This window comes from Microcaecilia unicolor, chromosome 2 (genome assembly GCF_901765095.1).
Source record: "Microcaecilia unicolor chromosome 2, aMicUni1.1, whole genome shotgun sequence".
Taxonomy (NCBI): Eukaryota; Metazoa; Chordata; class Amphibia; order Gymnophiona; family Siphonopidae; genus Microcaecilia; species Microcaecilia unicolor.
Window position 1 is genome coordinate 524,327,442 of NC_044032.1, and position 14,874 is coordinate 524,342,315.

Here is a 14,874-nt window from a genome sequence, read left to right on the forward strand (position 1 = left end):
TGAATGAGAGGTCAGTGCTCCATTGGGGAGGGGAAAAGGAGTGAGGGTGAGTGCTGCATCAGAGGGGGATGGGGCAAGGATTGAGAGGTCAGTGCTGTATCGAGGGGGAAGGAGAAGCAAAGAGTGAGAGGTCAGTGCTGTATCAGGGGAAGTGGGGGAGTGAGAGGTCGGTATTGCATCGGGAGGGAAGGGGCAAGGAGTGAGAGGTCGGTGCTGCATTGGAGGAGGGGGCCAAGGAGTGAGAAGTCAGTGCTGTATTGGGTGGGCAAAGAGGTGTTGCATGGGGGGGGGGGCAAGAAGGAAAGGAGGTGCTGGGCAGGTAGGGAAGAGAGATCCAGGGAGGGGATGAGGAAGAAAGAGGGCACAGAGAGTGAAAGAGGTGCTGGACTTGGGGGGGGGAGGACAAGGAAAGAGAGAGGTACCAGGACCTGCGGGGAATGACAAGGAAAGAGCTGGTCCTGCAAAGGGGAGAGAACAGGAGCGAGGAAAGAGAGGAACACTTGCTGGACCCCTGGTGGGGGGGGGGGGGGTGCAGAGGGAGGGAAGAGAGGGAGAGATGGTGGCCAGAAGAGATAGACAAGAGAGAGGCTGGCTCATGGGGGTGGGGAGAATAGGGGCACAGAGAGGGGAGACGCTCAACATGGTGGGAAGACGGGTGATGCTGGGTCAGATAGGGATGCAGAGAGAAAATGGATGGTTGACATGGAGAGAAAAAAATTACCAAATGGATAAGGAAACACTGGCAAGATAGTTAAGAGGAGAAAGCAGACACTGGCGACTAAGACCAACCCAATAAGAAAAATGAAATGACCTGACAATAAAGGTAGAAAAATAATTTTATTTTCTATTTATTGATTGGAATATGTCAGTTTTTGGAATGTGCATCTGTCAGGACTAGTTTTAGATATGGCTGGGGCTTGCGAGAAAAATTTCACTTATATGGCCTTCAATCTCCAGCATTGTGGTGGTAAATCTCCAGCATTGGGATGACCCACCTTTGGCATCTCTGCTGGTCTCTCTTGTTGTTTCTGAGCACTGGCTGTACAAACGCAGAATAAGTCCAAAAAGTAGGGAGACATCCAGTTTACTCACACTGACATCAGCATGGTCAGAGTTGCCTACAATATCTCACAGAGGCCTTATTCTAACTCTCTAGGTAGGTCCTGAAACCTCAGTCATGCTAACTTTTAGGTTAGGCCTAGAGCAGCACAGTGTCATGGTGACCCAGGGCAAAATTGGAGGATATTTATTTATTGGTCCACTTGTATCCCACATTTTCCCAGCTTATGCGGGCTCAATGTGGCTAACAAAGTTACAATAAAATTACATTATACAATAGCAAAAATTGGCAAGATAAGAGAAGCTGACAGAAGGGAAAAGTGTGGATAAACTAACAAAATGGGAAAAGAATAAGGGTGTTAAACAGCATTGTTGACTTTGGGGTAGGCTTTGTTAAATAAGTTTTAAGCAGATAAGAGGCAGTCAGTTCTCAGATGCTGAAATACTTGGAGCTCACTTTGATATGAAGAGAGGGAAGGTCCTCCTGACTCAGTAGGGAATCCTCATGCTTTGAAGCCAACTGAAGTCTTTGCTAGAGATCAGCAGACTCCAGGCCTGAAACTACATGCAGGATCTGAGGTCTATGGTGGCAACCCTGGGTGAGAGTCGGTGGCCTTTAATACATGATTGAGATTTTAATTTGGTTTGTATTTTATATATTTGTATTCTATTTATTGTGTATATTTTAAAGGCTGTATGGCAAGGCATGAAATTAAATAGCTTCTACTTCATTTTTATTCTTTGATTTAAAAGAAATTTAAGCATTTTCATGAGCTCTAGGCACTGCCTGTTGTGCCTAATGGATGTCTGCCTGGGCGAGAGTGCACATGAGACTGCTTTAGAGGTCACTGTTGGAGCAGTGGTCAGCCCATTCAGAGGTAAGATACATCTCTTCCATTAATGCTGCAGGTCAGTGTCACACTCTCTTGGTGATTGGATCCCAGGAATCTGGCTAATGGAATCGATCACTGTTGGAGCAGTGGTCAGCCCATTCAGAGGTAAGATATGTCTTCCTTTGATGCTACAGGCCAGTGCCACCCTGTCTTGGTGATTGGATCCCAGGAATCTGGCTGAGGGAATTGATCTGTAGCCTCTCCAATGGCTAGTAGTCACAAGTTTGCCTTGCCTTGGTGGTGCTGGGGCAATAGTCAGCCTCTGAGGCTGCTTGGTTGATGTCCTGACCTCAGATGATAGCAATTTGATGAGTGCTGGAGGCCTTCAAGTTGACAGTGCAGGGCAAGGTTGTCAGGCTTCTGTTCAGCAATGCTACAGCAGTTACTTATGCCTACCATCAAGGAGGAATGAGGAGTTCAGTGGTAGTATGAGAGGCTGATCTCCTGTTCAGCGAGGTCCAACCACATTTTTCTGACATTGTCAATGGAGATCAGGAGTTGTCAGGAGAAAGCCTTTCTAATTAAAGACCAGTGGTGCACTCCAGTCATGGATCTGGTGGTGTCGAAACAGAAGGTGAAGATCCCCTGCTTCTACAGGGGAAGGAATGGGGGTTGGCTGCTGTGGATGCCCTGTTGCAAAGTGGTTCCAGGTGGAACTTTTTGTGGTTTCCCTATGGCCATGCTGGGCTGGCTCATGTAGAAGACTGTAAGGCTCTCCAGTCTGGTCATATTAGTGGCACCAGACTGGCCCAGGTGGCCATGGTACACAGTTCTAGTTCACTACCTAGTATATGAGAGCGCAAAGTTCCAAGGGAGAAGTCTTCTGGTTCAGGGGCCAGTGCAAACAAAAGACCAAACTTGCTTCTGTGTTTATGCCAGTCTTAATATATAAGGCCCATCCCTTCACCAATATCATCCACACTGTCATTTGATATAATTTCTAACCCAGTATCCCATTGGCTGTCCTCTTTCCACCAGTTCTTAGACATGTCTGTCAGGTCTAATTCTCCATTTACTGCCATATATTATAACACTTTCATCGTATTTTTTAGAATTCTGGCATTTGCAAACAATTTAAAGACTGTGTAGCAGTCGATTGGGGTAATTTGGAATATTTTATTTCTGTCCTTTATTTAAATATTTCTGGGTTACTTCAGCTTTTATAATAACCTCTCTATTGGGGCATTCTAATTTATGCATTTGGCTAGTGTCTGTAGAAGATACTATGCCCTGAACCATACCCCTGAGCAACTGTTGACTTTCCTCCAAGTTCTAGTTTTAGAAGTTGCTGTATCTCCCTTTCGAAGATTAGCACCGGCAACCTGCTTTGACCCAGGTTAAGGCTGACGCACATCCTTTTGGAATAGTATCTCCCTTCCTCAGAATGTTACTCAGTTCTTAACAAAATTTAAATCCCTCCGTTCTGTACCATTGTCTCATCCACTCACCAAGTTTCCACAGCTCTGCCTGACTTTTGAGTGTTGCAAGTAGAACATAAAGACTTTTTGAGAAGGCTTCTCTAGAGGATTTGTACTTCAATTTTCTACCTTGAAGCAAACATTTGGCTTCCAGAAGCTCCGTTTCACACTTTTTTGTGTGTCATTGATACCCACATGCACAAGGCAGCTGGCTCTATCCCAACATTGTTTAAAATCTTATCTAGGTAATAGATAAGTTTTGCCAGCTTTTCATCAGGCAGACAAATGACCAAGCAATCCTTGCACACATCAGCCACCCTGCTATCTAGATACCTAATGATCAAATCACCATTGAAACAGCTGTCTTAATCCTTCCCTCCTGGGTACAGGTTGCATGATGCAAGAGGATATTGCATCCCATGGAGGGCAGGTCCTGGCTACAGGATTTTTTTTCTGCCACGCCAAGGTGATGTTTTCTTTCCAGGTGACCTCTGTCTTTTAAGGCATCACAGAGTACCATACTGGAGGTGGGACTTCTCTAATATATCCCTAAAGATCTTCTCTATATACCTCTGTTTGTCTTAGCTCTCACAAGTCTGCTACTGGAGCCTCCTGAGACTGGACTCATTCTCTGAGAGCCAATAGCTGTTTGCACTAACTGCACACATATGACTTTTCACCAATTAGGAAATAGCCATGCATGTGGACTGGTAGCCCCCATTTTGCTGCTAGACAGCTGTTGATATCTTAGTGTTTGTGAGTTATTTAGTGGCCCTTTAACAAAGGTATGGGAGGGCTAACGAGTGGGTAGTGTGTGCCCAATCGGCACTGTTAATTTCAATTTTGCGCTGAATCCCATGGTAGAAAAGAATTTTCTACTACATAAAGCCTTAAATTTTTTAGAAAATAAGGGAGATCTGCCTAGCTCTTGGAACTTGGCAACTATTGTGGTTCTTCCTAAACCCAGTAAGGATCCAACGCACTGTTTGTCCTTTAGGCCTATATCCTTACTAAATACAGACTATAAAATCTTCACTAAAATACTAGCCCGTAGGGTGCGGAGAGTACTACCCAGACTGGTACATATGGATCAATCTGGATTTGTAGCGGGACGACAAACATAAGACAGTGTTAGACACATGGTGCACCTTGTCCAACAGGTACACAAAACCAGAACACCACTGATGTTACTATCATTGGATGCTGAAAAGGCCTTTGACAAGGTGCACTGGCCCTTTTTATTTGCTGTGTTAGGACGCCTGGGCTTTTCAGATAGGTTTATGACATGGCTAACTCAAATTTATCATCGCCCAGAAGCTACCCTCAGAATTAATGGTACATACACTCCTACATTTAGACATAACAGAGGGACCTGGCAAGAATGTTCTCTATCCCCATTGCTTTTTGCTCTGGTGGTGGAGCCATTAGTAAGTTCTATTCGTCATCACCCTAATATTAAAGGACTTTGCTGGTGGGAGGGAGATGAGTATAAAATACAGCTTTTTGCAGATACCTTGCTCATGCAGTCTGATCCGGAGCGGTCTCTGGAACACCTGGCGATGGAGCTCCAACATTTTGAGGCTCTTTTCAAGGTTCAAGATAAATATGTCAAAATCTGAAATTTTAAACATTACTCTTGAAGATAGGATAGTTTCAAAGCTATCCATATAGGTGGGCCTCCCAGAGTATCCGATAGCTAAGAATTGAATTGACACCAGAAGTGCGAGGCCTTTATGAAGCATACTTACCATGGAAACTAGAGGAATTATTTCAAGACCTGGATAGATAGGGAAAGCCTTAATATATCATAGCGGGGCGTATTAACGGTATTAAATTGATGATACTACCCAAAATACTATATCTGTTTATGACCCTACCTCTTCAGATTCCACATATTTTTTTAAAAGACTAAAGAGAAGAGTCTTTAATTATATCTGGAACAAGTGCCCACCAAGAGTCCAAGCTCAAGCGATGTGCGATCCTGGGAAACTAGGGGGTATGGCGGTCCCTGATTTTCTTCTGTACTATCAGGCCTCACAGCTTCGGATCCTGGCAGAATGGGTCACTAGCTCAGAGAAGATATGGGTCCGGATGGAGCAGAAATGGTTAGACCCGGTGCCATTGAAAGTGGTACCTTGGCGTCCAAGGGCTGAATTTTTGAGCTTTATGAGGCATACACCCTTAGGGGTGGAGGTCCTATTAAAGGTTTGGCATAAGGTTAGGAAAAAATTCTGTCCCACTTGATCACATTTCCTCCACACTATGATCCGATATGCCCCAGGTTTTCATGCAGAGTGGGAGGAGAAGCAGTGGCGTTCCTAGGCTGGCTGACACCCGGGGCGGATCGCTGATGCCCCCCCCCCCAGGCAAAATTACACCCCCTCCCCCGGCGAAATTACCCCCCCCCCCCCCCCGGGTGCATTTTTACCTGCTGGGGGGGGGGGGGAAGGGGTGCCGCGCGCCTGTCAGCTCCAAGTCCGCTCTTTCCCTGCTGCTCCCTCTGCCCTGGAACAGGAAGTAACCTGCTCCACGCAGAGGGAGCAGCAGGGAGGAAATGAGCGGACTCGGCCAACAGGCGCGCGGCACTCCCCCCCCAGCGGCGTGCACCCAGGGCGGACTGCCCCCCCCCCCCCTTGGCATGCCACTGAGGAGAAGGTTTACAAACAATGGAAAACAAAGGGACTAGCTACTTTAGGATAAATATGGGAGGAGGGTGTCCTGCATTCATATACTGACCTTCATGAGGAATATGATATTCCATCACACCATAGTTTCCACTACAGAAGAATAAGTGATTATATATTACGTAAAGCTAAAGAGGAACTTAACTTACACAAGACACTCTTAGAAAAGGCAATAGGAGGAGGTTGGGGGGGGGGGCAAAGGTTGTGTGTCACGACTATATCAGGCATTATTGCTATTCCATACGCCAATAGCTCCATACACACAACGATGGGAAAAAGATCTGGGGAAGGTCATTGAGGATAAGAAATGAGAGCTCAGTTTTAAATATCTGCTTAAGTCCTCTCTTAGTAGCACTTTCATGGAAAATGGTCATAAAATGTTATATAGATGGTATTATACTCTACAAAGATTGTTTCATATGTATCATGTGGGAACAGGACTATGTTGGAGACAATGTGGGATGCCAGGAGACATGTATCACGTTTGGTGGTCTTGTCCTGCAGTGCAAAAATACTGGCAGGACATCACCTCTATTGCCATACCCTATGCGTGCAGAACATTGTTTGCTGCATCATAAACCCTTTGGTGTGAAAACTGAATATCATATATGGGCTATTCAATTATTTACAGCAGCTCGTCTGGCTTTGGCTACTTTGTGGAAAACTACAACACTTTCCACTTCCCTATGGCTATTTGCCTGATGAAATTGGACTACCTGCACCTCATGGCAGAGTTGACAGTGATTAAAAATGGACAATTGAACGCTTTTCATAAGGTTTGAGACAAATATAAGTCATGGCTTTCAGGTAAAGCTCTTGAGGAGGAGGTAGGAGAACACATGGATAGCTAAAAATCTAACCAGGTATATAAACAGAAAATGAAGAGGAGAATTATCCCACATAGTACTGGAAACGCTAACAGGGAATAGAGATGGGAGGGGGTGGATGGGGAACGGGTTAATATGTTGAACTATATTATTGTATGTTAATCGATGTTTTCAATAAAAGCTTTCAAAATTTAAAAAAAAAACCAGAATTTTCTATTTTCTACCGCGGGGGTGTTCCCGGAGGTAACCGGCAGCATGCCCAAGTTGGCATATGCTGCATGGTTACCTCGTGGGTAGCACATGAGTCCTTACCGCTAAGTCAGTGGGTGGTGGTCTTTTCCCACCATTTCATTTTACTTTTATCTAGATAATATGTCTTGCACATGTTGGACAATCATATCTGATAGGCTTTTGTAATTCATAGTCAATTTCTCTTTAAGGGGCATAGTTACTAAGGTTTGCTACCGTTAAGACCCGTTGTTCTACTGTTAACCCCAGTTATGAGTAATTTACCACTAGTTAGTGGTAAAATAACATATGTTTAATAATGTTAAATGTTTAATAATAGTATATGCACTCTGCTCTTGTAAGCTGCATGTTGCTGGCTGTTTACTCACTTCAGTCTTATTGAAAATTTTGTCAATCACAGTTTCTTTTTTCTTTTTTTGACTCTATACCTCTTCTCATGGATACCTGGCTTAATGGCTATTTTTGTGTTAATCTTCTGGTACTTATATGGAAATGACATTAGTGTCATGATAACGATGCTGATTAGCTTGTTTGTCTGTTTTGCCTACTTATTACAAAAAGTTCTATACATAGCAAATTTTACACTTTGAAGCTATACTAAAATTGTTATCATTAGAAATACTAATCTAGTTGTATTAATCAATAGACACCAAAATTTATTAGGTCTGGGAGTTCTCCTTGCCTGCTGTTCATTTCTAATATCCTCTTACACCCATCTATTTTTGCGATGCTGAGCTCTTAGCTCCTCTGCTTTGTTGCATTTTTCTTTCTTTCCACAGGAGTCGAAGCTGTATTAATTGCTGGATTATAACAATAGAATTATGATGATGTTCATTTGGTATCCCTATCTGGGATCTACACGCTGTTTGAAATGGAAAATACTTTGTAAAAGGTTCTGCAGCACTTTTTTTTTTACAACTTATATTTTCTCACCATGGATCACACTATCAAAACAATCTGTTTAGCACTTTAAAAAATTAAAGCACAAATCATGTTTTTGCAAGAAACATCTCCCCGATATGTATCTTTTCATCAGAAATGGTAATTCCACTAGTCTTCATCTGATGGTAAAAAAGGATGAGTTGCTATTTTATTTGATAAAAAAATTAACAGTTAATCTCCAAAAGGAAATAAAAGATGCAGAAGGAAGATGGCTTCTGTTAAATGTAGTTTTAAATGGTTTAGAATTAAATTTGCTTAATGTTTATGCCCCAAACAAAGATGACCCTTCTTTTTTCCATACAATAGCTAAAAAACTGGTGGAATACCCTCCAGTTCCTATTATCACAGCCAGTGATTTCAATATGCCTCTAGATACGTGATTACACAGACAATCCAAAACAATTTACCATATATCTAAAGCACACACTTCCTTACTCTCTATGATAAATACATACCGCTTGATTGACCCATGGAGACAATTTCACCCAGATTCCAGAGAATACACTTTTTTTTTCTAATCCTCATCAGTTTTAGAAGAATTGACTACTTTTTAATTTCTAATAATTTACTCGAACCAACTGTTTCTTCAGATATAGCTCCACTTACAGTCTCAGATCATGCTGCAATCTCTATCTTCAATTCAATTTGTTTACTTCCTTTAAAAAAACCCTTATGGAGACCAACAGTCTACTATTAATGGATGATAATTACAAGAATAGAGTTAAAAGTGCAATTGTTGATTTCTTTGCCCATGGCGAAGCTCCGACATATATGTTGGACATCATAGACTTACCAACCAGGAACACAAAAAGATCAGCACGCACATTCTTGAACCTCCACTACCCTAGTTGCAAAGGACTTAAATATAAATCAATATATGCATCTAGCTTCTCCTACGTCAGCTCGCAACTGTGGAATGCACTACCAAAGGCCTTAAAAACAATGCACGACTTAACAGCCTTCCAGAAGTTACTAAAGACCAACCTGTTCGAGAAGACATATCATATTGAGCCATCACAAATAACCTAACATTAAAACTCTATTAGAATCAGATGATACCGTATTCTCTACACCTGGTTGCATCAATCAATTTGCCACCAATTAACATTAACGTGTTACCCCCTTATCTCTTATACCTGTAATGAACTGCTTATCCAATCTACTTTATAATTTACTTTTTACATTTATGAATTTTATTGTAACATTACTTTGTATTTCTCACTCCGGAAATGGTGATCGCCATTACGGAATAATGTAAGCCACATTGAGCCTGCAAAAAGGTGGGATAATGTGGGATACAAATGTAACAAATAATAATAATAATCAAAATCCTAACATAAGGCAAATTATAGTTAGGGAAGCTTTCAAAGACACTATAAGAGAGTTCATTGTCATCTCTGGCCACAAAATAAAGAAAGATATAAAGACCTCGCAGAATTAGAGAATGAACTAAAATTATTGAAACAATACATTTCATCTCCTAATCCAAACAGTCTCAACTCCATATAATCAAACTAAATACAAATACAATAGAATATGGAGTATAAAAGCTGGCCATGAGATTTTTATTCGCAATCAGTCCCAATATTCTGAACAGAATAAATGTAGCCATATGCTTGCCAACTATCTGTAAAGAAAAAAAATTAAAACACAGATACCTATATTAAAACGAAAAAAATCCAGATAGTTCTTATACTAAAACAAAAGATATACTTGAAGCTTTCCACAAATTTTATTCAGAACTTTATCAATCAGAGAAAGTTCATATGACAAATCTCAGCTACAAAATTTTGGGGTCCTTTTACAAAGGCGTGCGCCAATCCATTTTTAGCGCTTCTGTAAAAAAAGGCTCTTTTGGCCGAAACTGGACATGCAGCAAAATCAAAATTGCTGCGCATCCATTTTGGGTCTGAGACCTTACTGCCAGCCATTGACTTAGTGGTAAAGAATCCTGGCAGTAATGACCTAGGTGTGTCAAATGGCACTTGGCACGCATCCGAAAATAAAAAATATTTTTCAGACGCGCATATCGGATGCGCGCCAAAAATGAAATTGCTGTAAGAGCCACACTGTAGTTGGGCAGTAACTCCATTTTGACGTGTGTTGGGCGCACGTAGACACTTATGCGGCTTAGTAAAAGGGCCCCTCTCTAAATAATATCTCTTTCCCTTCTTGATCCACAAAAGAAAAAGACTCATTTCATTCCCCTATAACAGAACAAGAAATTCTAACCTCCATTACCCAATTAAAGTCTAGGAAAGCTCCTGGACCACATGGTCTTCCAAGTGAATTTTATAAATGATTTAGTAAAGAGTGGAGGAGTGGCCTAGTGGTTAGGGTGGTGGACTTTGGTCCTGGGGAACTGAGGAACTGAGTTCGATTCCCAGCACAGGCAGCTCCTTGTGACTCTGGGCAAGTCACTTAACCCTCCATTGCCTGCCGCATTGAGCCTGCCATGAGTGGAAAAGCGCAGGGTACAAATGTAACAACAACAACAAAAAAAAAACCCAACTCCCAGCCTCCTCACTTTATTTGAACAACTGGAAAATAAGTCTCCATTAAAAAACCCCAACAGGGGAGGAAGTGACGTCACGCTACTGAATGGAGCAGTGAGATCGGAGCTCCCGACGAACAGCGCAAAAAAAAGCATTTAAATAGCGTTCCTCACCCCGTAAATCGGCTGGAAAACATAGCGAAAGCGAGGAGACACAAAACGAAATCAAATAATGGCGCAAGTAAAGGCAAAACTGCCGGATCTAGCAGCGTTCTCATATCAGCAACAGAAAGGGAGAACGGAGCAAAATGGCGCCCGCAGCACGAGGGAGACTCAGGAAAGCGCAGAGCGAGCACGAGAAGAGTCCACAAATGAAAGAATGGAGGTAGAACCAGAAATCTGGGCGAAGCTATGCTCATGGTTCCAGGAAATTAAAACGGACCTCAAAGAAGTACGAAGGGACTTTGCTCAGCTGAGCGCGGAGCTGCGAGGGGAAATAACTGAGCTAGGAAATCGAGTCCTGGAGGTGGAAAATGAGCAAGAGGAGCAGGGAGAAACGATAAAAGCCATGGAGCAGCAACTGGAAGAGAGGAAAAATGAAGCAAGATACTTCATGGATAAAATTGAAGATCTTGAAAATAGGAGTAGGCGCTCCAATATAAGAATCCGGGGAGTACCTGAAGTGCCTGAATTTAACAACTGTGAAGAGGTGGTAAGATCCATTGCGGCGCAACTATTATCAAATGAGTCTGAAAGCTATGACAAAACGACAATAAGCGTCGAACGTGCACATAGGGCATTGGGGATGCGGAAGCAGAACCAGCCGAAGGATATTGTTGCCTGTTTTACAAAATTCACAGTGAAAGAAGCAGTGATGAAGAAGGCAAGAGGGGCGGCCCCTATAACGTGGGAGAGCTACCCGATTGAACTGTACCAGGACATTTCAGCACTGACCCTAAAACGACGGGGAGAACTCCGTCCGTTGACTGCACAGTTGAGAGACGAAGGAATATCATATAAATGGCAGTACCCATTTGCCCTAACCTTCGTTCAAGAGGGAAAGCAAAGGAGAGTGGCGTCAATTGAAGAAGCGCAAGAATACTTGAAACAAAGGGAGACTACTGAGGAACATACACAAGATGGGCAAGGAGCGGTAATCTGCCCCCCAAAACCTAAATGGCAGAGGGTGTCACAAGGGCGAGGACGCCTTCGACGACAAGTATCGGGCAAGCAAATGCAGTCACGACTGGGAAAATGATGTGGACAACAGAGGCTCTGGATGACTGAGCAATGGAACAGGTTGGCAAAGAACTATGTTCAAAGGAGGGGAAGGAGAAGACATTAGAACGAGCTGGGAGTCGGGAGAGGACGTCACTCCTCTCAAATAAAGGCATGTACCCACAGGAGAAAGGGGCATGTCTTTTGTGTGACAGGGGGGGAAGGGGGGGAGGGAAGGGAGGGGGGCAAGAGGGGAGTATCTGGTGGTTGCTGACTAGGCGAACTTATAAGAAAAAGAAATGTATAATGTGTTTCAATGTGTGACCTGGAATGTTAAGGGCCTTAACTCACCCATTAAGCGTAAGCGCATATATACAGAATTGTTAAAAATGAAAGGTGATATAATAATGTTGCAAGAAACGCATGTACAAAAGTGTCATGAGAAGCTGTTAGTTCATAAAAGATATCCAATAATGTACCATGCTGCGAATAGGCAGCACCATAAAAAGGGAGGAGTGTTGGTGGCCTTTTCAGACAAACTGCCTTGGCGCATTGTTAACACAATAAATGACAAGGGAGGCAGATATCTAATGGTGATAGCCTCATTGTATAATACTCAATATACATTTATAACAGTGTATGCACCCAATGAAGGACAAGGCAAATTTATAGAAGAGCTTGAAACAGTGATACAAGAAAACATGCAAGGCCAATTGGTAATGGGTGGAGACTTCAATTTGACCCTGAACCCGGTGATGGATAACTCAAAAGGACAGGCAGGATATGCTAGAAAAGAGAGAGAAATGGTCGCTAGCTTTATGCATAGATGGGGTCTAATAGACTTATGGAGGGTATCTCACATGCAGGAAAAGGACTATACATACTATTCAGCACCTCATAACTCATATTCGAGGATTGATCTCTGGCTTGGGGATGGGCTAGTGGCCAGATCTGTACAAAAAATATCAATAGGAACCCGCACATGGTCTGACCATGCGCCGGTGCGGCTGACTATTGGGAACGGACATACAGAGGGAGGTAGAAAATACTGGAGGATGGACGAAGCACTATTGCATGACCCAGAGCTTGTGGAAAAAATAGCACAATATATAAAAGATTACCTTGAGTTTAATGATGTGGCAGAAATCCGTCCAGAGAGCTTGTGGGAGGGGTTAAAGGTGGTATTGAGAGGGCAGCTGATTTCCCTGAGGGCCCACTTAAACAAACAAAAAGCGGCCAAAGAGAGAGAAATTAGAAAGGGGATATCGCAAATAGAACAGCAACATAAGGAGAACCCTGAAGAGGTAAATCTTCAGAATGAACTCCACAAGTATAAATTGCAGCTTAACGAACTGCAGTTGGCAGAACTGGCGACCCAACTGCAGCAAGTCCAACAGGAGCAATATGAACTGGGAGACAAAGCAGGGAGACTATTAGCAAATAAGCTGAAAAAGCAGATGACACGCAACCATATTCACAGTATCAAAACACAACAAGGCCAAGCAGTCACAGAAACAGGGGAGATACAAGAGACCTTCCATGATTTTTACACCAGTCTCTATAAATCAGAGGTGGACGCTACAGTTGGGGGGATAACTACATATCTGCAGAGGGTAGAGCTGCCACAATTGACACAGGGAGAAAGAGAGAGATTATCGGAGCCAATAGGGATAGACGAGATAAAGGAGGCAATTAAAAATTTGCCACTTGCTAAGGCACCAGGGCCAGATGGGTACCCTGCCAAATTCTATAAGCAGTATGCATCGCTGTTGGCCCCACTTTTGTGGAGACTATTTTTGGCGTATGAACAAGCACAGGAGTTACCATATTCGTGGCGGCTGGCGGCAGTTACCCTCCTGCTTAAACCAGGGAAGGACCCGCAAGAATGTGGGTCATACAGACCTATCTCCCTGCTGAATATAGATTATAAAATATTTACAAAAATACTAGCCAGCAGACTTCAGGGGCTGATGCCCAGACTGGTACACGAGGATCAAGTGGGATTCATAGTAGGCCGTCAGGCATTTGACAATACTAGGTGCTTACAACATCTCATACAACAGGTTGGGGATGAACAGGAACCGGCAGTTGTTCTCTCGGTTGACGCGGAAAAGGCGTTCGACCGGGTCGAATGGCCATTCCTCTTTGCGACACTTGAGAAGATCGGAGTGGGGGGGAAATATTTAAAATGGCTCCAGCTCTTATATCAGGCCCCCATGGCGATCCTGAAAATAAATGGGTCATATTCTGAACCAATACATCTTCAGAGAGGTACTAGACAGGGCTGTGCAGTGTCTCCGTTGTTGTTCGCACTAACGATGGAACCACTGGCATGCACAATTAGAAGGGAGGAAGGAATCAAGGGGATAATACGAGGGAAAAGAGAACATAAACTGATGCTATTTGCAGACGACATCCTCTTAACGCTGACAAGCCCAGAATCCTCCATAAACCAGGTCATAGAGATAATGAAACAATATGGGGCGCAATCGGGCTTCAAGGTAAATATTAATAAGACAGAGATTTTAAATCTCACAGTCCCGGAACAGGAAGTAACAAGGCTCAAGAAGGAGCTCCCATTTATATGGGCTACTAAATCCATAAAGTATCTTGGGATACAGGTTACTCCTAAGTTGGAGGAACTATATGAGGCCAATTATCCTCAAAAAGTGAGAGAACTATTTGGTGAACTGGATAGATGGGAAGGGTTAAATATATCATGGACGGGGCGCATCAATGCGATAAAAATGATTATTCTGCCGAAGATTTTATATCTCTTTATGGCACTGCCCATACCTATCCCCCAAAGCTTTTTCATACATTTAAACAGGAAAATGTTTGCTTTTATATGGCGAAAGAGACCGCCGAGGGTGAAACGGAATATTATGTACCAACCAAAAGAGAGGGGAGGGATGGGTGTACCCAATTTCCTCTTATATTATCAAGCAGCCCAATTAAGAATTTTAGCCGATTGGCAACCGGCAGTCACCAAGAAATGGCTACATTGGGAAAGAGCATGGTTGGGAATGAGAGAAATAGGAGATGTACTATGGTCATTGGACAAGGATCTGGGGAATAGCAGTAGAAGGG

At 43.1% G+C, this 14,874-nt stretch overlaps 1 protein-coding gene across 2 annotated transcripts in view; it reads left to right on the top strand.

Moving 5' to 3' along the window:
- The window catches only part of TBC1D19 (TBC1 domain family member 19), a 321,596-nt gene that overhangs the window by 209,448 nt on the left and 97,274 nt on the right, over positions 1–14,874 (top strand). The window lies entirely within an intron of this gene.